The sequence below is a fragment of the Sciurus carolinensis genome, chromosome 1 (assembly GCF_902686445.1).
Source record: "Sciurus carolinensis chromosome 1, mSciCar1.2, whole genome shotgun sequence".
Lineage (NCBI taxonomy): Eukaryota > Metazoa > Chordata > Mammalia > Rodentia > Sciuridae > Sciurus > Sciurus carolinensis.
The window spans coordinates 170426486-170447949 of NC_062213.1; the positions used below are offsets into that span (position 1 = coordinate 170426486).

Sequence of the window (21464 nt, forward strand, 5' to 3'; positions counted from 1 at the left end):
ACTGGGTCCTCCCTGATGTGATTTTTTCCACTTGAGCATGTTGTTTCTCTTTTTTTTTTAATGGCAGATTTTTAACTCATTTATCAAGTATTCATGACTCTTCTTCCAAAAAGCATTTTGTGACTCCCCAAACTAAGTTAGGAACCCGTGTTATGCTTTCCTAGTGTCCTGTAGGTTCCTTTGCAACTTTTTCCACCCTTGCAATCATTTGATTAATTGAATTATTTATTTCATTTCTATGTTTATTATGTGGTTGTAAGCTATTTGAGGCAGAGATTGCATTTGTTTTGTTCATTGTATCTTAAATGCCAAGTACAGTACCTGGATCTCCTAGCTGATTGATTTTTAATGTTATTTGACCAAAGTGAAGATGGGTGTCACTGAATAGAGTGACTCCAGGGACATTAAATGTTCATTATATTAATTTATACCTAATAAATACTTGCTAAATAATGACTGAAGTCTGTTACTGAGAGAAGCAGGAGTGCATGCACTTTAATGTGCACAATTGCTTTTCATTTTTAAAGCTCTTGTTGTTTCATTAGGAAATTTTAATTTATCACATTGCTGGCTACAGAACACTAGTCTGAGAGATACTAATGTTTATGAGAAGTTCTTTCCTCTCTGTTACCCTCTGGAAGAGTCACAATGAGCATGAGCATTTTTAAATTTTGAGGAAGTCCGCTAATAATGAAAACAGACCAGTGTTGCTTAATCCAGAATTTCCAGAATGTGTTTGATCACTGATACCCTTTTTGTTTGAAATCTGTGAACATTTTATATAATGTAAAATGATAGGAACATTGGACTATCACATTTTTGTCTTTCATTGTAAATGGGGAAATATCTAGGAGGATATTTAAAAGTTCAAAACTCTTAACTAAACAGAAAGTAAAATGCCTCTCAGTTACATACTCTTAAAATTCTAGAATGATAAGAATTTTATCGTAGCAAGATCCTTGAAGGTCGCAAAGCGATGTGTTGTATTACTGCTGTGCACATAAAGAAGAAAATATTATTTTCTGCAGAGTATATACTATGATGGTTAGAGTCACAAGCTCCTCAAGGAAGACCGCCTAGGCAAAGTTTTGGCTCCACCCACTTACTACATGTGGGACTTAGCTCAAATTCCTATCCTTTGTGTGCTTGGCAGCTGCCTTCCTAGTGTAATAAGGATCCTAGCTAGAGTGAGAGCTTGCAGATAAAGAGGAGAAGAGAGATGAAAGATCCTGGAGGGTTTACACCAAGGTGCTGTCTGTCTGGGAAATGAGAATCATGAAATAACTCCCTGGGGTGAGCTGCTTTTGGAAAAAAGAGTTGGATTTGAAGAAGGAAACATGACTATGTAATCCTGCTAGAACTGTGACATATTACAGTTAGTAACAAATCTTATTTCTGACAAAAGCTCTATTTGTGTCTTTGGTTTTATTCTCAAGTGTACATTCTAAAACTGATTCCCTTGTTCATTCATAGTATAAAATAATTGCATTTCAGAATTTGGATCTAATGAGGAAGTCACCTATTATGTCTCAAAGAGAACATCATTTAAAAAAAAAGAAAAGTCCCAAATCTCTGTTCTGAATATGTCATTCCTTTCTGTAAATTTCAATGACTTTCAATAACCTACAGCAATATTTCTTTGGAACACTAGATGATTTTTAGGTGTTCTTTGAAAAAAAGTTTTCATAGACAAATCAGTTGAGAAAATGAAACTTTGAACAGTTAAAAAGGCCAACTTTAGTGTTCATATTTCAAAAATGAATATATCATTTATTTAAATATGAGCAATAACAAAATTCAAAAGGTAAGAAATAGCATATGAGGAAAAGTCAATTTTCCCCCTCCCCTGTCATTTGTCTAGTTTTCCTCCCTGGAGTTGACCAATGAATTAGGTTCTTATATATCTTCCAAACATATTAATTGTAAGTATGTATACATATATCTTTCCAATGCTTTAATGTTAGCATACTCATATTTTATTCAAACCCGTGCTTTTTTTTTTTAACCTAACAAGAATATTGGAGAGAATAATGATAAGTGATATTTTTGGAAACTGCATATCTTGCACTCTTTGAAGAACTTTATAAAAAATCATGTAATGATTGTAACTACAGGAAATATATAATTTTTTATCCCATTTTACAGATGAAGACAGGAACAGAAAGGTTATTAAACTTGTCCTACATAACACAGTAACTGGTAGTATTGTGTTCAAATAGTGATAATCTGTCTAGAACATTTGCTCTCATCCATTACTTCTCCATGCTTATATATGTAAAATAGATCTACTTTATTTTATAATTGCATAGTATTTTGTTTAGAAATGTATTAAAATTAATTTAGCCAGTCTTTTGCATATACATTCTGTATAATTGTTTTTCCCTATTATCATTATAATAAAAGCTAGAATGAATACTCTTTACAAAAGTGATTTTACACATGATTAAATATATCCATAAGATAAATCCTAGAAATAGGAATTATTGAACTACAGGATAGATAGATTTAATATGACAAGTGCCATCTAATTGGCTTCCATAAGGATTATATTAGGTTGAACCTGATAAACTTGCTGTTTTTTATAAGTTAATAAAATGAAGAAAAAAATCAGCCGTTGCTCATGGTTCAACCTAATATTTATGTCTCCACCAAGTGGCAAACCAAGATGGAAGCTGTTGAAGCAGTGTGCCTTGATTTAGTCAATAAGAGGATGAATTTTCTAAAGACAATTTTAAAACAACAATAAACAGACTAAAGTAGCTTTGTATTGTTACAGTAAAGTGGCAAGCCTAAGCGAAATGAGTGACAAATATTCCTTCCTGACATGGGTGATATTCCTGTCATAGTCCCCTGGGTAAATCACAGCTTCTGCCAACTATATGTTTATGTGTGAATGTTTGACCCTTTGTAATAAAATTTCAATGGATTACTCTTTTTTTTAAGGGGCTAAAACATTTATTGGAGTATATTATATATGTCATAAATTCAGACATTTAAAATGTACAGTTCAAGACTTTTAAATTAAATTTCCAGAGTTATGCTACCATTACCAGACACCATTACAAAATTACCAAAATTGAGAAAGTTATACAGCCATTACTAAAATTAAAGCATTTCTACCACCCCAAAGTTACCTTGAACCCTGTTGCAGTTAATTCTCAGGTCCCATCTACACACACAGACTCTCTTTCCATTCATTTAGATTTACTTACTATCCCTCAGAAGTGCTTATTCTGTATGCAACTCTTTTTACCTTCTTTTGTTAAATTTATTTTTGATTGTCTTATTCCTCTTGAATAATGTATGTTATATAAAATATACAAAATTAATTGATCTATTTATTTTACCTCATTTCACGGAGAATGGAATGAAAGTAATTGAAAATGTACATCCTTGCCTTGTTTTTAACCTTAGGAGGAAGTTTGCACTCTTTATTATTATATATGATGTGAACTGGGAATTTTTTTACTGAGGTTGAGGTAGTCTTCTTTATCTAGTTTTTGAGAGTTTCTATAGCTCTCAAATGAAAATGAATATTAAATTTTGTCAAATGCCTTTTTGTATCTGTCCTTATTTATAATCCTGTAATTTTTGTCATTTATTTTATTAATATGAAATAAAATTTTATTTTCAATTATTAAATCAACCTTGAATTCCTAAAATAATCCCATCTATCATGATGCTGACTCTTTATACACTGCTGGATTTGGTTGCTAATATTTACCTAATATTTTTTTCTATGTTCATAAAGAACATGAGTCTTTCTTTCCTGTGATGTCTTTATCTAGCTTTTATACAAGGATATACTTCTTTATTTGATAATGTATTGTCTATTAGATTTTGTCTTTTTTCACTCAATTTGTTTTTTAAGAAGTTTGTCAATTTATTTAAGTAATTTCTTGACAAGCTATTCATAATATTACCTATAATTCTTTTTTAATTTTTGTGTGGTTGGTACTGATAGTCCTTTCATTCTTCATTTTGGCAATTTGTGTCTTTCTTTTTGGTCAATCTCCCTAATGATTTCCAATTTAGGTGATCTTTCAAAGAAACTAACTTTTTATTTTTTCTATTGTTTATCTTGTTTTATTTTTTCTTGATTTTTATATTCACCACCTCCATCTCTATTATTTCTCTCTCTCTCTTTTTTTTTACTTTAGTTTTCATTTGCTTTTGTTCTGCTTCTTATCCATTTTGTCCTATCATCCCAGATGTGGACTGCCTTATCATCCTAGTTGTGGAACACCTATAAAACTTAAATGTAATATTCGATAGTATAGTTATATGATACTAATAATTATGGTATAATATTGATTATATGTGCATATATGTGGTAGATTATGATTTCTAATATATTCTAATGCACTCAGTTTCTTTCACATATTCAAAGAACTAAAACTTGGGACTTAAGGGATTAAGAAAGAAGCTTAAGTTATTGATTCAAGACCCTTCTTTCTGATATAGTCATTTAAATCTATGAATTTATCTGTAGGTAGTGTTTATGCTGAATCAAAAAATATTTATATTTTTGTTTTCATTTTCATTGAATTAAAATTTTCTAATATCCCTTGAGATTTATTCTTTGACTTTTAGGTTATTTAGAAATAGACTGTAGGGATTTCCAGAGTTATTTCTATTGTTCTTTTTCCATAAATATCCTTTATTCTAAGAGTTAAATTTATTCACTAACTACTAATGATTATTTATTTCTTTAACAGGGACGCTAATTTTACAGATATATAGTAGTAGAAGTTGTGAGAAGATATTGGAATTGGACTGAGGTTTCATTGAGGCTGTTAGAATAGGGGTTTTATCTTTATTATGTTGCTATGTTCTTATGTATTATTTTTTCCACCTACTTAACTTGATTATACTTTGTTAATGTGCAAAATTTGAAAAGTTTGGTGGAATGGACGCAAAGAGTACCTTCATTGATTTTTTCCACCCATAACCTACTCCTATGGACTTCTTAGTTCTTTACTTTCCTTCCCTAAATTTCTATTCAAGAGTAGTTGGTTTAATAGGTGGTTTTGCTTGGGCTGGAAACTAGATTCCTTATCTTTTTCCTCTTTTGTGCATATACTTTTTTTTAAACAGATGTGGTTGCCTTCTAAATACCATTTTGTATTCTACTTTTTTCATTAGATATTGTATTCTGAATTTTTCCTATGCTGTGAAGTATTTTTGTGAATTATTAATTGTTAATAATTACCTGTTTGTTTCATGCCATTGAGCTTTCTTATCTGATTTCCAAATTTTTGCTACTTTGGTTCAAAGGGTATATGTTATAACACTTCTATATTCCTTTAAAAGCAAGTATTTATCTCAATTTGGGTATATATGTCTTTCATATAGATTGCTTTAGAATAGTGTACTTTTGTATCTTATTTCAGGGTTCTACAAACATACAAAAGAACACCGTACCAAACTTCTTAAGATAGGAGTGGGTTCTGCCCAGCAGGAGTCAAAAGGCAACTCAGGAGATCCAGTCATCACACGATAAGAAAAAATAAGAAAGGGTGGACTGCTTTATTTTTTAAGTAGACACAGGTATATACTGCTAAACAGGACTTTCTTGATTCTGTCTACAGTTTCAAGTAATCTTTCAATCAGGACTTCAGAGTTGACTTGGATTGATACTATCATATTTCTATCTCAGGAATAAACTAGCATTGATTTCCAGCATTTAGAAATTTAGATATAGGTATGTTTTTCAATTTTATGCAATTAGGAACTTGATTACATGAAATAATATATAATTGCCCTATTAATTGATGTTTTATTCTCCCATTGATGTACATTTATAGTGATTTGCATATAAGCTTCTGGGCTTTCCCTACAGATGCCATAATTTGAAGTCCTAAGGTACTGGTTGAAGGGAGTACACTGCTATTTGGTTCTCTATGCATTTGCAGTTTTATCATTTATGTAGTTTTTTACTATATGTAGCTCTATTGAGATAGCCATGATGTAGTGAAAAGAGTAATTAACATTTATCAAAAAGTCTAGTGGTCCAAATGCAAGCTTCATTTTGGATCCAGGGAACAGTGATGCATCTCCAATTAGTTTGAGTTTCCCTTAGTCATATAACTAAGATAGGAAATTCATATCTGGATGCTTAGTGGTTGGGAACAGTGAGTAGGCCTCACATCATGCTTTAGTTTGGAGCTATTATTGTTGAACAAGATTAGGGTAAAAAGACTGCTCCTTTTAGTCAAACCCAGGTTGTACTGAAACTCTTCATTTTGGGGTTGGGACCTAATCCTCCTTATTCTTGCTGATAATTTCCCCTTGTATATATCCACCTTTTTTCAGGACTTTTTTCATTACTTCTTGGAAAGAAGTAATTTATTGAATGTGAGAACTGGACTCAACTTGGACCCATGGATATTTGCAATCTTAAGGCATCCCAAATTTATCCATATTTTTAATATAGCTAAACTATATTTCAACATAGATGAATAGCATCTCATATCATAAGCTGGCCTTGCAAATTTACTGTGTGATCATAAGTTGATAAATTCCCAGGAGTCTCAGTGTCCTATCATTATAATATCAGTTGTTCTAGTGATAACTCAATTGATATAACCTATCTAAGAAATCTTTGAGGAGCAAATTGTATTTGTTCATTGCTAAACCACAGTAGCTGGTATAGTGTGTGGACCTATAGATGTTCAATACATGCATGTGAATAACAAGTTCAAGAAAGACACATCCACACATAAGGTAATAAACCAGAAAGACTGGGTTGGAGGTACAAGTGAACAGATGCTGACCAAAGGTTGGGGGATCTTACATTAAAGTCTTTGGGTAGGCAATAAGTAGGAAGTACTACTTCTTGAATGTGATTGACAGTAGATTCTTACTAAGTCTCAGGCAGAAAACATTCCTGATCCCTCTTAGACCTTGAGCAGAGTCTTTTTAGATAGTCATTGATCTGTTAATTCACTTATTAATTCATAACCATCCTCTGAATGTCTGGTCTATGCTAAGATTTGCACTGGATACAGAGAAGATGGACCCAGTCCCTGTTCTTGAAGAGCTCTATTTGGAGACTGTAGTGTCCACAAGCCAGGGCACTGCAGCATCACAGAGTCTACAAAGAATAAGAATATAAATGTTGGTGAGGATGTGGGGAAAAAGGTACACTCATATATTGCTGGTGGAATGCAAAGTGGTGCAGCCATTATGGAAAGCAGTTTCTGAGATTCCTCAGAACACTTGGAATGGAACCACCATTTGACCCAGCTACCCACTCTTTGATTTATATCCAAAGGACTTAAAATCAGCATTCTAGAGTGATGCAGTCACATCAATGTTTATAGCAGATCTACTCACAATAGCTAAACTATGAAACCAGCCTAGGTGTCCTTCAACAGATAAATGAATAAAGAAAATGTGGTACATGTACACAATGGAACATTACTCAGTCATAAAAATAATGAAATTATGGCTTTTATTAGTAAATGAATGGAGTTGGAGAATATCAAGTAAACAAAATAAGCCAAACCCCAAAAACCTAAGGCCAAATATTTCTCTGATATGCAGGTGCTAATTCACAATAAGTGGGGGTGGCGCTAGGGAAGAATACAGTTACTTTATATTAGGAAGAGGGGAGTGAAAGAAGGGGAAGAGGTATAGGAGTAGGAAGAATAGTAGAGTGAAATAGACATTATTACATCATGTACATATATGACTCTATGACCGATGTTATTCTACAACATGTACAATCAGAAGAATGAGAATTATATTCTATTTATGTATGATTTATCAAAATGCATAAGTGCATTCTACTGTCATGTATAACTAGTTAGAACAAATTTAGAAACAATTTAAACAAGAATTAGATCCGAGAATCTAATTCTTGGTACGAAGGGGTACAAAGGCATATTTGATATATATACCTAATGGGAAACTTTGCCTTAAGTAAAGACTTGCTGGATTTAGATTAAAAGTACCAGGGCATTCTATGCTGCAGAGAGATCATAAGGAAGGACATAGGGTCCATATAGTATGCATGAGAAACTAATATTAATTCAGTTGGGGCTAGAATATATGGTGTCCATAAGAGTATGCAACTTGGTGAGGAATGAAGCAGGTTACATAGAATAAGGTCAGGTATTTATTTTTTAGGTGGGAGAAACTATTGAGAGGTTTTTTCAAAGGAAATAATGTGGCCAGATTAAAAATTTAGCAAGATTCCTCCTAGTTTATTTTCGTACTGAAGAAATTTAGAGAGTTGGAATCTTACTCTCTTATTGTCTTGGTTATCAAAAGAAAGAGAGAAGAGTGGGAGGAGGGAGAGGGACAAAAAGAGGGAGAGTAAGAAGAAAACAGGAAAAGAAAAAACTAGTCAGTGCTTTGTAGGATTAAGAGACTGGGGACCAGAAATAGAAGAAAATTCTGACAGGGCTGATATTTGCAAATGGAAGAATTCCTATTGTGGGGAGTAATATTTAAAATCTGTTGCTTGTGTTATTTTTTCTTATTATATATACTTGTTGTGTTGCCAAGGAACTGTTTAGCAACATGGTGCCAGACTTTCATTCAGATATTTGCTCCTCACTCCCCTTATAATTAATGAAAGAGAACAGAGACTTTTGTATATTGTCATGAGCATTTAATTTACCCCAAGCAAACATTGATGGATGGTAAATATATATGCATGTATACTATGCAAAGACACTGTATTAGGTATAAGTGATATAGGAATGAATAAAACCTTTTGTGGAATGGTGAAACAAATTACCATCTCACAATGAATAAGCAGCAAGGATTGTGGGAGCACAAAAATGGGGGCCTGCATTAGGAAGACTGGGAGGTCTAATAATGGATGATTTGTGAGCTAAGCCTTTAAGGATAAGTAGGAATGGAACAAGTCCATTAAGAATGGGAGAAGGGGAACGAGAAAGGTTGAAAATGACTGAGTATTTCTAGATGGAAGATACAGAATAAGTGGAAATAAAAAGGGGAGGGATACTCTGTTGTATGTGTAGATAAACAAATAATTTAATATAACAAATGATTTTCCTTCTGATTCATAAAACTATTATTTAGGGAATCAAGTACTCAGAATTTAATTCTGAGTTGTTTCATGTAGGTAATGTTTTAAGAAGAAGAGCACTGCCCTTGGGATAAGACATTCATCATTCACTCATTTACTCATTGTCTAAACAATTATGGATACTGTTGCATGCTAGAAAATGTCATGCTGAGGAGGATATCCTCTTTTGTCTAATTGTATGAATTTGGGCAAACCTCTTGATATTTTTGAGTCTGGGTTTCATATCTGGAAAATGTCATTAATACCAGGCTCACAAGATTGTGTTGAGATTAACCTTAAATGAAGGTAGCAAAAATATTGAGAACAAAGAGTAAATGGTATGAATGTTGTAAATGTTTTTGAAATCTCTAAAGTTGCTATCCTAACATTTTCTCATATTATAGTGTTACATGTGAGAAGATTATATTGATGCACTGAAACAAAATTGGCTAATAAATGAAAAAGCTCACAGGAATTGAAGAGGCATGCTACTCATTCTCTAGGCATACCCTGATGCTCTGAATCTAGAAAATAAAGACAAAAATTTTTCTGAGTAGGATCTTTGGTTCTTTAGCAACCCTATTTCTTGGAATTCAAGATTTTCCCCTACTTGTAAAAAGAGGATAATAATACCTATCTCATAAGATTTTATGGAGATTAAATTAAATATATACATAATAAAAGAAATAATTTATCTCAGCATTTGGCACTCACTATGCTTTCAATAAATATTTGTCTTTTGATATTTCAAATAAATATGAAAATAGTAAGTAAAATGTATAGCACAGTACATTACTTGAACATAGTCCATTCATGCTATCCTTGAATGGAACACTTTTCCATTCACACTTTTTTTTTTTTTTTTTTTTTTTTTTTGGTACTGGGAATTGAATCCAGGACCTCATGCATGTTATTTGATTTTGAATTTGAATATATACTTTGAGAGTGGTTACATATGAATAAGAAGATTGGCCAGGGGATAGTGACTGTGATGGAGAAGAAAAGCAAGTTCATTACTTAAACATTTAATGAAATGTTTCTGCAACTTACAAGCTATATGTTATCAGACATGTATTCTAACATTTTGTGACCTTTATGTTTTTATCTGAAAAAGAATAAACCATACTAACTACTTTATAGAGTTACACAAGAAAAAGTGAAACTAAAACATGTGAAGAATGCACTTAAATACAGTGCCTGATAAAGGTAGATATACCTTGAAATAGTGATGCTTAAATTTCAGGTTTGTTCTTATGCATGGATCCTTCCAAGGCCCAGAACATGATTACGTTTATAATTTTATATTCTTTCTCTGAAGGACAGCCTTCATAAGCTTCAGTCTATAATCCTGAATCAGTTTCTGATAAATTTTAGGGAAAAACATAAAGGAACTGGATATTCCTAGAGAATAAAGTGTGCCTTTGTCTAGAGCATTATCAAAGGGACTCAAGGTCCATGTGAAATAGGTTAGTGCTTTCCAAGATGCAAGTAGTGACTTATGAGGTCAAGTGTATTTAATAAAAGATAACGTGTCTTGGGAAGGAGGCTGTAAAAATACATTATAGTGATTATGCTGACAACAGTGATAGGTATGCCAACTGACATTTAAGGGACGTGGTAATCCTGGAATTCTAAAATTAATAATTTGAAATAATCTGATATTTCTAATTAAAAGACATGTTTAGGACTATCAAATTATTTTAGATGCACTGTTCTTATATAATCCTCCTTATCAGACAAAATGCAAAGGGGTCCCCAGTTTGTGACCTCAAGAAGGCCTGAGACAGTGTTACCATTGGAAGGTAAGGTCAGTAAGATTTGAAAATTCAGACATGGGCCTCCAGTCTAAAGACTCTTACAAAGCAGAAATAGTATGGAGAGAAAATCAGAAGAAATTTTTTAAAAACGAAGGTAGCAAAAATATCGAGAACAAGTAGTAAATGGTATAAACAAATAAAAGCTGACTTGAAGAATCTAGAAGTAATGCTGATCTCCAGCGGTCTCTTTTAATGGGCTCAAGAACTGGCTTTTGGGTATGCCATATATAGTCAAGAAAAATGGTATGGGGTGGGATCACTTAATGGTTAGAATTTGGAGCTGATTTTTCTGTTATAGAGATGATAAGTGGTTGCTGGAAGAGAGCATTTACTAAATGGGACCACAGTTTTCTAGATCTTATAAAAAGGAAAACTCATTATTTTCTATATTCTGTAAACATTTCAAACACCAAATTTTCATTTTTCCCCATATCAGCAACCAGTTCTTCAACTTTCCAGATATCAGTTGTGTATCCTCCAACACAATTATGACATTTATTTCTTGGAGTTAGTTCAGATTCCACATAGTAAGGTCTCAGTCCCACAAGACTGCTCCCTCCAATTTCAGACCACCAATCATGATTATTAGGTCCCCAGTTTACTCCACTTCTGTCTGAATTGACTGCAATCAGTGGCTCCCACAAGCCCACTCGGATTTGGTAATTTGTATTATCATTCACAGAACTTAGGGAAACACTTAAACTGTGTTTACTGTTTTATTATAAAACATGATATCAGATACAAGTTAATAGCCAGATTAAGAGATTTCATGGCTGGGTCCCAAATAGTCCAACACAGGAGCTTCTGTCCTTATGAAGTTGGGGTATGGCACCCTCTCAGGATTTGGATATGTTCTTCAATCCAGAAGTTCTCCAAACTTAGTCCTTTTTAAAAATGAAGCCTTCATCCTATAGGTATGATCAATTATTAACCCAAGTTCCTGCTCCTCTCTTCCCCCTTGGTGCCTGGTGGGGCTGAAAATTCCAAGATTCTATTCATGTCTTAATCTTTCTAATGATCATCTTCCATCATGAAGCTATCCAGGAGCCCATCAAGAATTGCATTAGATCAGAATATGATAACATCACCAGGAAATTTCAAATATTGGAACAATGATATGTGTATATATATATATATATATATATAGTATTACAGTATTAGAGTTCTTTAGAGGAACAGAATCTATAGCAAGTATGATTATAAAAGGGAATTATTAGATTGGCTTAACTGACCAGAAGCTGAATAGTCCACAATGGTGTTCTATAGCTGGAGAGCTGGAAAAACCAGCAGTTGTGCAGTCCAAGTCACAGAAGCCCCAGAACAAGAAAGATCAACAGTGCTACCCTTGTCCCAGGACCAAGGCTTCTGGAAACTACTTGGAGAATCACTGACAGAGTTCACTTTGGAATGGTGAAGAAGTGAGACTCCAATATCCTCAGAGGATCAAAGCAGCGATCAAGAACCTGTTCAAGAGGAGCAGAGCTGCATCTGCATCTGCTTCCTTGTTCTTCCAACTTTTATTCCATCCTATTGGGTGGTGCCTCCCATGCTTAGGGAGGGGCTCCACTCAATTCACTGTCCCACATTCCAATCATTCCTAGACACACCCAGAAACCTCTTAATCATGAGCATCTCTTAATCGAATCAAGTTGACCATTCAAATTAACCATTACATGTATGTATATATATAATTAATATATATATATATATGTAATTATTATTATCACACCCTCCAGATACCACTGTTTCTGAAAACAGTATTATGTAAAAAAATATATAGAACTTAGAACTATACTATACTATACTTAGATCTATACTTTATGGATTTCAGTACTTTCTTACATGCATGGAGTAAATCTTTAATGTTGATTAAACATATATGTATGATATAAGTTTAAACATAGTGCTAATATTTTATGAGAGAGGCACTTAACATGTGATATGCATAGGTCAGAAAATAAGTTTCACTTTTTAAAAAAATACATAGGACTTGATAATCATTGTGCTTCAAGTAGCAAAGTTAGGGAATAGTTTAGAATAGAATTTCAACTTCGGGAGCTGATGGAGAAATTCAAGACTTCTTCCTTGAATGTCCTAAGGAGTACATCATTCCATTTTTGGTTTATAAATCCAAAGATCCAGTTTTTGAAAAGTCACTGAAAAATTATTGTTATTAATAGCACTGTGCTTCTGGAGTGTCTTGAAAAAGCATCACTAATTGACCATTGATCTATTTGTAAATGGAAAGTGAGAATTTTTCCAGTGGGCTAAAAAGATGGTTGGTTTCAATCATTTTACTATTATGTCTCTAAGGAGGAGGCTGAAATTGTAAAAATGCTTTATGTGTGCTGGTGAAAAATTTTATATGCATTTACAAGGCTTTTCCTAAGAACCTAAAGCTTCCCTGACAATTGCTTGTCCTATAAATAAATCTCTCTGTCATGGAAATAATCTATATATAGGAACATCCTTATGCAACACTACTGGATTACTGTGGTGAATTGGAAAGACCATGGACTTTGGAGTTCAAACTTTTTGGATTTAAATCCTGGTTTACATGTCATATCACTGAGACTTTGAACCAGTCACTCAATGTGCTTGAATATCAGTTTCCTCAGGACTGATGATATTTATAAAATTAATCAAAGCACAAGAAGCACCTACCTGAGTGCATGTTATAGAAAAGTTCTTTCACTTCTCCTGAGTGACTTTGAGAAACCCATTCTTTGTCTTACCCATTCTCTCAGACTTGGACATCACAACACCTTTGTTCACTCAGACTTTCAATTTTATCATCCATGACTATAATACATGCAGTTCTTGAGATTAAATGAGTGAAAGTGCTGAGCAAACCACAAAGTCTTACAAGAGTTAACACTATGAGCAAGAGTTCATAGTTTAGTTAGCAGTCATGATTCCAAATGAAATGGTCAAATGGTTTTCTTTGGAGTCTCACTTTCTAGAGAGGCATTCATAAGTTTATAAGTAAATCCCCAATACTGAACAATGATGTGATTATTCATGCCTTTGTTAGTAAATGACATTTTAAGTGCAGTTTTAGAACAAAAACTGAAGAGTAGTAACAAAGAAGCAAAAGGACATATCCACTGGAATCATTTAAGTTTTTCTTTCACTTTCTTTCCTATTTTCATTGTATAACTAGATGAAAGTATGATATAGTTAGCAATAGCAAAACCTGTGCTTCATAAAACAACTTATGGTGATTCCACTTCTTCTCTTAGCAGGATGAGAATGTTGGGTAAGAGATCAAGATAAGAACTAAAGAATCTTACCTAGAAATTAAACATATTGTAGACTATATTTTCTCCCTTTTTATTTTATCAAATAACTGGTATTGGGTCATGAGTCATATAATCAATTTGGCTACCTACTGAATTTCAATGAATATGTTTTATAGTTGAAAAATTTGAAGGTATAGCTCTTGTTGTCTAATTTCTATAAATGGAACAAAATATATTGTATGAGTAAAAAAAAAGCTAAGAACCAGGAATGGGGTTTGGATATGGTGGCCTCTATTCTTGCCTCTCTCTCTCATTGCCCATGTTCAATCACGTATACCACAGATTTTTCTTTCTAAATATTTCTCAACTCTGAACCTGGTTTTCTATACTCTTTGGCATCTACTTTTGGATACTAATCTGTATGTTAATATGATCCAAATAGAACTTTTGATTTTCCTCCAAGTTTTTCTGCCCTGAGCTTTCTTTATCTCACTAAATGGCAAAACCTGGGATCAGCCCTTCTCTTTTCCTTGTCTTCACATCACACTTTTAATCCCTTAGGAAGCTGGATTAGAATATATCTATATCTGATTATTTTTCATCACCTCCATTACTTCAATCATGGTTTAGGCACCTATTATCTCTAACCTCTACTGCTGCATCAGCTATCAGCTTTCTAACTAATCTCCCTTGATTCTACTCTGGGCCCTGTACAGATCAACCTTTATGCAACATCCATAGTGATTTAAAAAAATATTACTGCATTGTGTTCCCAGCCAAACTGTTTGAGTGTATCCCCAGTGTAACCAGAGTGCAATTAAGATTCCTAACCATTACCTACAAGCCTTACCGATGAGGCTTTGCATACCCTTCAACCTCATTTCCTCTATTAGACAACTCATATGTTCCTCTTTAGTCACAGTGCCCTCTGCTTGTCTCTCAACGAGCCACATGAATTTTCTTCTCAGTCTTACCATTTGCCCGTTGTTCTGCTTGACGTGCTTTTCCCTGAGACTTGCATGAGACTGCCTCTTTAACATTTGTCTACCTAAATGTCATCTCCTCATAAAAGACTTAGATGTTCCTTTCGATTTACTCCAGATTTTACTTTTTGTATTTCTATAATCAGAATCAGAAATCTTTAACTTTTATTGTCTATCAGTTTCCACTAGAAATAAGTTGTTTGTGGGCAGGGATTCTGTTATGTTCACCACTGTACCTCTGCCATCTAGAGCAATGCCTGACATATAAGTGCTAATAATATTATTGATTGACTAATTTACTGCTAAGTTTAAGTCTCATCTTCCTAAGTTATATAGAAGCATCCTCCTGGCTTTCTACTTTCAGTCTGAGTGTCTGAATGAATAAATGAATAAATAAACTTACTAAAAACTCACTACCTTCAGAGGATCTAAGTTCATCTGGGGCTATAGAAGATCTTTAATCATCTGGCTTCCATCTACTTCTCCAGTCACATTTCTCATCAATCCAAGCATAATGTGTCATCATTCACTTGTTTAATTGAGCAAAGCATACTGTGCTGTTTACAATTCTATGCCCTTCTCCAGTTACTACTCCCCGGTATGTTCTCTCATTCCCACCCTTTTTGCAGGTAATTATTATTCACTCTTCAATCATCATTTAGAAAAGGAGAATAACTTAAGATGAGAAAAAATATAAAAGACAGTTTAGGCTTTCCCTCCTCAAGGAAGGCTTTTCCACTCTCCCAGCCTGGGTTTCCCTGGGTTTCTCTAAAGTTTCTGTTTCCTTAAGCCATTATATTTATCAATGTTGTGTTGTAATTATCTTTATCCACTTCACCAACATCCAGTTTCTCTGCTGGTGTGTGAGATCCTTGTTGACAGGGGTTAGGCTTATTCATTTCTGTAGTCCCAGGGTAATGTATGAGTCCTGGGAACATATTGTTGTTAACTGTTGCATGTGATTTTAGTTAGGGTCAAATTCATTACTGAGCAAATTCCAGTCTGAAATTGCTATTAGCTCTGTGCACTGAGATTTAAAAGAGCAATGTTGACACAATGAACGTAGAAAAGTTTACAGATTTCAAAAGCTGGCAATTTGAACTAAAACTTATAAACTAGGTATGGATTTCTTTATGTGTTATTTGTAGGAGTTTTTCTCTTTTTGTATACAGTTAACATTTAACTTTCCATTCAAATATGAGAAGAAAATTAAAATTTAAGAATAAGTATCATGGAAAAGTGGTTATAAATGAGCAAATCTTACCTAAAATAATTATGCATACAATGAGGTTTTTTCTTTTTACAAATTGAAAGTCAAAAAGCTTGTTATACTATGCTGTTCTTTCCTATAGGTAGGGAAAATGAACAACTCTGAATTTTTTAGTATAAAACAATGTTTCCTTTTTTTGCTAAAATAAATTTTCTGGTTATATCTATCTACTCCCACTTGCAGTGAGGTGCTGGATGATAGGGAGAGGATGGACACCCTAGACATGTAAGAAAATGTTGGTGGGGGATGTGGTACTGAGAGAAAATCAACAAAAACTATTATAGGCCACCCTGGAAATCTGAGCTATTGTCACAAATAAACTGTTTTTACAAACAATTTTTCTATGTGAACTTCTTTTTTCTTGGTTTTGTGTGAGAAATTCAATGAACAGTGTTCTTCCCTTTCACTATGGGGACTCATAGTTCCCTGTGACCTTAGGATGCTTTATTATGATACATGATATGGGATATGATGCTGCTGCTATAGAAAAAAATAATATTAAATAAGAGATTTAGTAAGTTGCCCAAGGTTATACAACTGGTAGATGGTTGAGCCATCTTATAATGTATATTGAGATTAAGTATCATGAAACTTCACTCCATGTCATGCCTGTCCAACTGAATGGAAATAAATATAGGTGAATTATTCATTCTTTCCATAAACATTCATCAAGCACACACTGGGTATTCTGTGAGTACTTACTAAGCATTTTTCCTTCACTTTGTGTTTCTATATTCCTTCATATATTGAAACACATTGTCTTATATTGATAATAAAAACTAAAGGGCAAGAGAATTGAGGTTGTATTTGTCTCCAGTGCCTGCAAATGAATTTTTGTCTAATTTTTAATCAGTAAACAATGATGTCTTTGTTATGTGATTCTAAGAGTAGACATGATAGAATAAGTTTATAGAGTCTAAAATCTAATATATCTTTACATTGACATTCTATACCAGTTCTATGCCCTTTTATCCTTTTCGAGGTTTCACATAGTTTTCAAATAGTTTTTGCTTTTATTTTATGGTAGACCTAATTGTTTAACTTTAAAGCAACAACAACAACAAAAATCCTTTATGGACTATTTATTATGTTCTAAGAACTGTGCTTTTTTGCATATATTTTATTTAATCCTATAGCAACACTTCATTGTATATACACATATAGCATAAATGTTCTTTGAGTCACAACGATAAGAATTCAAATACTAACTTGATAACTCAAACAATGGGTAAATTTGGAAGAATCTTATTAATTGTCTATTTCTGTGTAACAATCTTATCCTGAAGTGAATGACTTAAACAACACCTATTTATCACAGTTTTTATTGGTCAAGAATCAAGGCACAGCTTAGCTGGGTGCTATTTTAGGATCTCTCATGAAGCTGCAATCAAGTGTTGGCAAGTCTGGGGTCTTATTTGAAAGCTTGACTGGATAGGTAACTCTTCAGGTTCACATGGTTTTGAATAATTTTCAATTCTTTGTAGCCTATTTGACTTAAAGTCTTGCTTCCTAACTAGCTATTTATAGAGGCTACCTTCAATTCCCAGCTACATGGGTGTTTTTGTCAGCACTTTTACTATTATGAACAAAAGACCCAACAAGAACAACTTTAGAGGAGGAAAGTGCTATTCAGGAATCATGGTTTCAGAGATCTCAGTCCATAGATGATCAACTCCATTGCTTTGGACTGGAGGGAGGTGAGGCAGAATATCATGGTGGAAGCATGGAGTAGAGAAAAGAAGCTCAGGGCATAGCACCAGGAAGGAGAGAGAGAGAGAGAGAAAGAGAGAGAGAGAGAGAGAGAGAATGAGAATGCTCGACAAGAACAAAATATTTAAGTCCCTCAGACACAGTGACACACTTCCTCCAGCCACACCCTACCTGTGTACAGTTACCACACAGCCAATATATTCAAGTAGATTAATGCACTGATTAGGTTGACTCTCAAACCCAATCATTTCACCTCTGAGTGATTTTATATTGTCTGACACATGACCTTTTGGGGAAAACTTCATATCTAAGCCATAACAATGAACATCCCCAACAGGGCTGTTTGCTTCCTGAAAGCAAGAAAATGAAACAAACAGACAAACAAAAACCAATATTCCTTTAGCAAGATGGAAGTTACAGTCATATGTAACTTAATTATGTAAGTGATATCTTGTCACCTTTGCCATAATGTATTGTTTAGAAGTAAGTTACAGATTCTATTCACATCTATGGGAGGCATTAAACAGGGCTGCGAATATCAGGAGAGGGGACAATTTTATATTTTGTTTGCTATACTCATTATTAGTTTACTTTTATGTTAAAGAAAGGAAAATAATACTACCTACCATTGTGGGATGAATTTTTTTCTCCCTGATGTTCATGTTTTGAAGCCCCACTCCCAGAACCTCTGTATGTGAATGTATTAGAAGTGGGGATTTGAAATAGATAATAATGTTAACACAGGGTTCTATGGCAAGCCCTAACCCAATTTGTCTGATGACTGTATAAGAAAAGGAGATTAAGTCATAGGCAACAGAAACAGAGGAGCAGTCATGTAAGGACACAGTCAAAGGTGGTCATCTACAAGCCAAGGAGAAAGTTCTCAGAAGAAGTAAAACCTGATGACACCTTGATCTTGGACTTCTAGGCTCTAGATTTGTTAGAATATAATTTCTGTGGTTTAAATCACCCAGTCTGTAATGTTTTATTATGGCAGTCCTGGAAAACCAATATACAACCTCATAGATTTGTTTTCTGATGGTTAAATGACCTAGCAAGATATTTTGCAAAGTATCTGGTTCCAAATCTATCTTAAATAAATATTAGATTTTAATGTTATTTATTAGTGTTATTATCAAGGTGAAACATTTAGGGCACAAAGATGTTAAATAACTAGATTTTAGATTTCATCTAGTTCATTTTTCTGTTTGATCAGATCTGTGATAAACCTCCTCCACTGTTCAGTTTAATTGAGCAAACATTTATGGAGCCCCTTTTATAAACAGGTATTGAGCTAAGAGCTAGAGAAAACAGATATGAGCAAGATATGAAACTTATGCTTAGGAGGAGCTTAGACTACTGGGGGAAAGACTCACAAACTTGACTTTTTAAAATTCTTAAAATTTTTTAAAAAATTTTTGTTCTTGTTAGTTATACATGACAGTAGATTATACTTGGGCTTATTTATACAAACATGGAGTGCATCTTATTCTAATTAGATCCCAGTCTCATGGTTGTACATGATGTAGACATTCACTGTGGTGTATTCATATGTACGTAGGAAAGTTATGTCAGAATCATCCCCCTCTCTTTGCTATTCCTATTCCCCCTCCCTTCCCTTCAGAAACAGATAACTTAGGTATAGCATGGTGAATGCTAAGAAATGTGCTTCGGGTGCTCAAAAAGTCTAAGGAGAGGGACTTTTGGGATTAATTACTTGGGGCAAATGGCAAAAGTGGCAGGTTGAAGGCTGAGTTAGAATTCTCAGGTGAACAAAGAGGAGTGAAATGTCATCCCTAGCAAAGGTAACCAAATATAAAACAATTTAACATTACTAGCAATTTAAACAGGGGATGGAGTGTGCTCTGGTTAAATTTTTATAAATTTCTGCAAAAAACAAGCCCAAGAAACAGTAGGGATATATGTTCAATGTGTATAATGAAACCAAATTTGTAGTAGAACCTCCCTATACTAGTTAATAGTACAGTGTTAATTTTCTTCTATCTGTCGGGGTACCGCAGACCCCACCCTAGTCTGGCACTGAGCCGGGGTGGCCCAGTTTGCAACATCGAGGACCTCAGTCTGGGGCCCCTGGTTTGCAACAAACAGCTAATACTGCTGACTCATGCTCGCTGCGTGCCCTCTTGTTGCCCTTATTGTATTACATTGTTATCATGCTCTCCCCACATGCTCAGTAACTCTGATTGGCTGCTGTATATGAGGTGATTCTTGTAACTGCCTAGAGACTGATCTCAGGCTGACTCTGATTGGCTTATGCTTGCTATATAACCCAGACACTTCCTCGAATAAAGGGCATTGTTTGTTGGGCATTGTTCGTCGTTCATTGTTCGTCGTTCGTTGGTCTTTGTCTTTTGGGCTTTTTTGTTCGTGTGAAAAGGAAGCATACGCGTTATCATTGCCTCCGCCGGCGGAGGGCAGTGATAAGTGGTGCCGAAACCCGGGAGACTGAAAACTTTATAAAGAAAACAAGGTAAGATATTTTAAATTTTTTTAACAAGTTAAACCGGTTATAAAAAGGTCAAAAAATAAACAGGTGAAAGGCAGCCTTGAAAGGCAGCCTTGACGTTCGCGGTACGCGACTATCCAGAAGCAAAAGTAAACAGGTGAAAGGCAGCCTTGACGTTCGCGGTACGCGACGATCCGGACTCAGCGAAAGGCGGTCCATATTAAAGTGAAAGTAGCACGCGAAAGGCGGCTACCTGGACTAAGCGAAAGGCGGTCCACATTAAAGGTATTAAAGTGAAAGTAGCACGCGAAAGGCAGCTACCTGGACTAAGCGAAAGGCGGTCCACATTAAAGGTATTAAAGTGAAGGTAGCACACGAAAGGCGGCTACACCCTGGAAAGGCGGTTCAAGGACTAGATAAGCACGTGGAACACAGCTTACATTGTACAAGATGGGGTCTGAAAAATCAAAAGTTCGTATGCAACAACCCTTACAGGAACTGCTTAAGGCCAATGGTACACCTTTAAAAATTAAAACTGCTAGAACATTTTTAGATACAATAGAGAAGGTAGCTCCTTGGTTTTTAGATGAAGGATTATTAAATATTCCACAGTGGGAACATCTTGGAGAGGATCTTCATAGGGCAGATCGACAAGATCCACTGCCTGATGGAACTATGGCTATATGGTCTTTAGTGAGAGGGTGTCTAGACACAAATAAGGACAAATTTGATGAGCCCTTTACAGAGGGAAGTCAAGTTTTAGAGGAGATAAAAGAGGAACGCTCATGCCGTTCACAAAAAACACAAGATTCGGGAAGTAACTCTGAAGGGGAACTACCTAGTCAGCATTCTCTCTGGCCTAGTGAAGGTATAATAAGAGATAAACAAGGATTTGGATCCACTGGAGACCCTATGGCCTGCCTTACCCTAGG

The 21464-nt window shown here is 34.4% G+C and overlaps 1 protein-coding gene across 2 annotated transcripts in view; it reads left to right on the plus strand.

Annotated features, from left to right (window-relative positions):
- Positions 1–21464, plus strand: part of LOC124985227 (BEN domain-containing protein 5) — a 1510890-nt gene that overhangs the window by 444542 nt on the left and 1044884 nt on the right. The window lies entirely within an intron of this gene.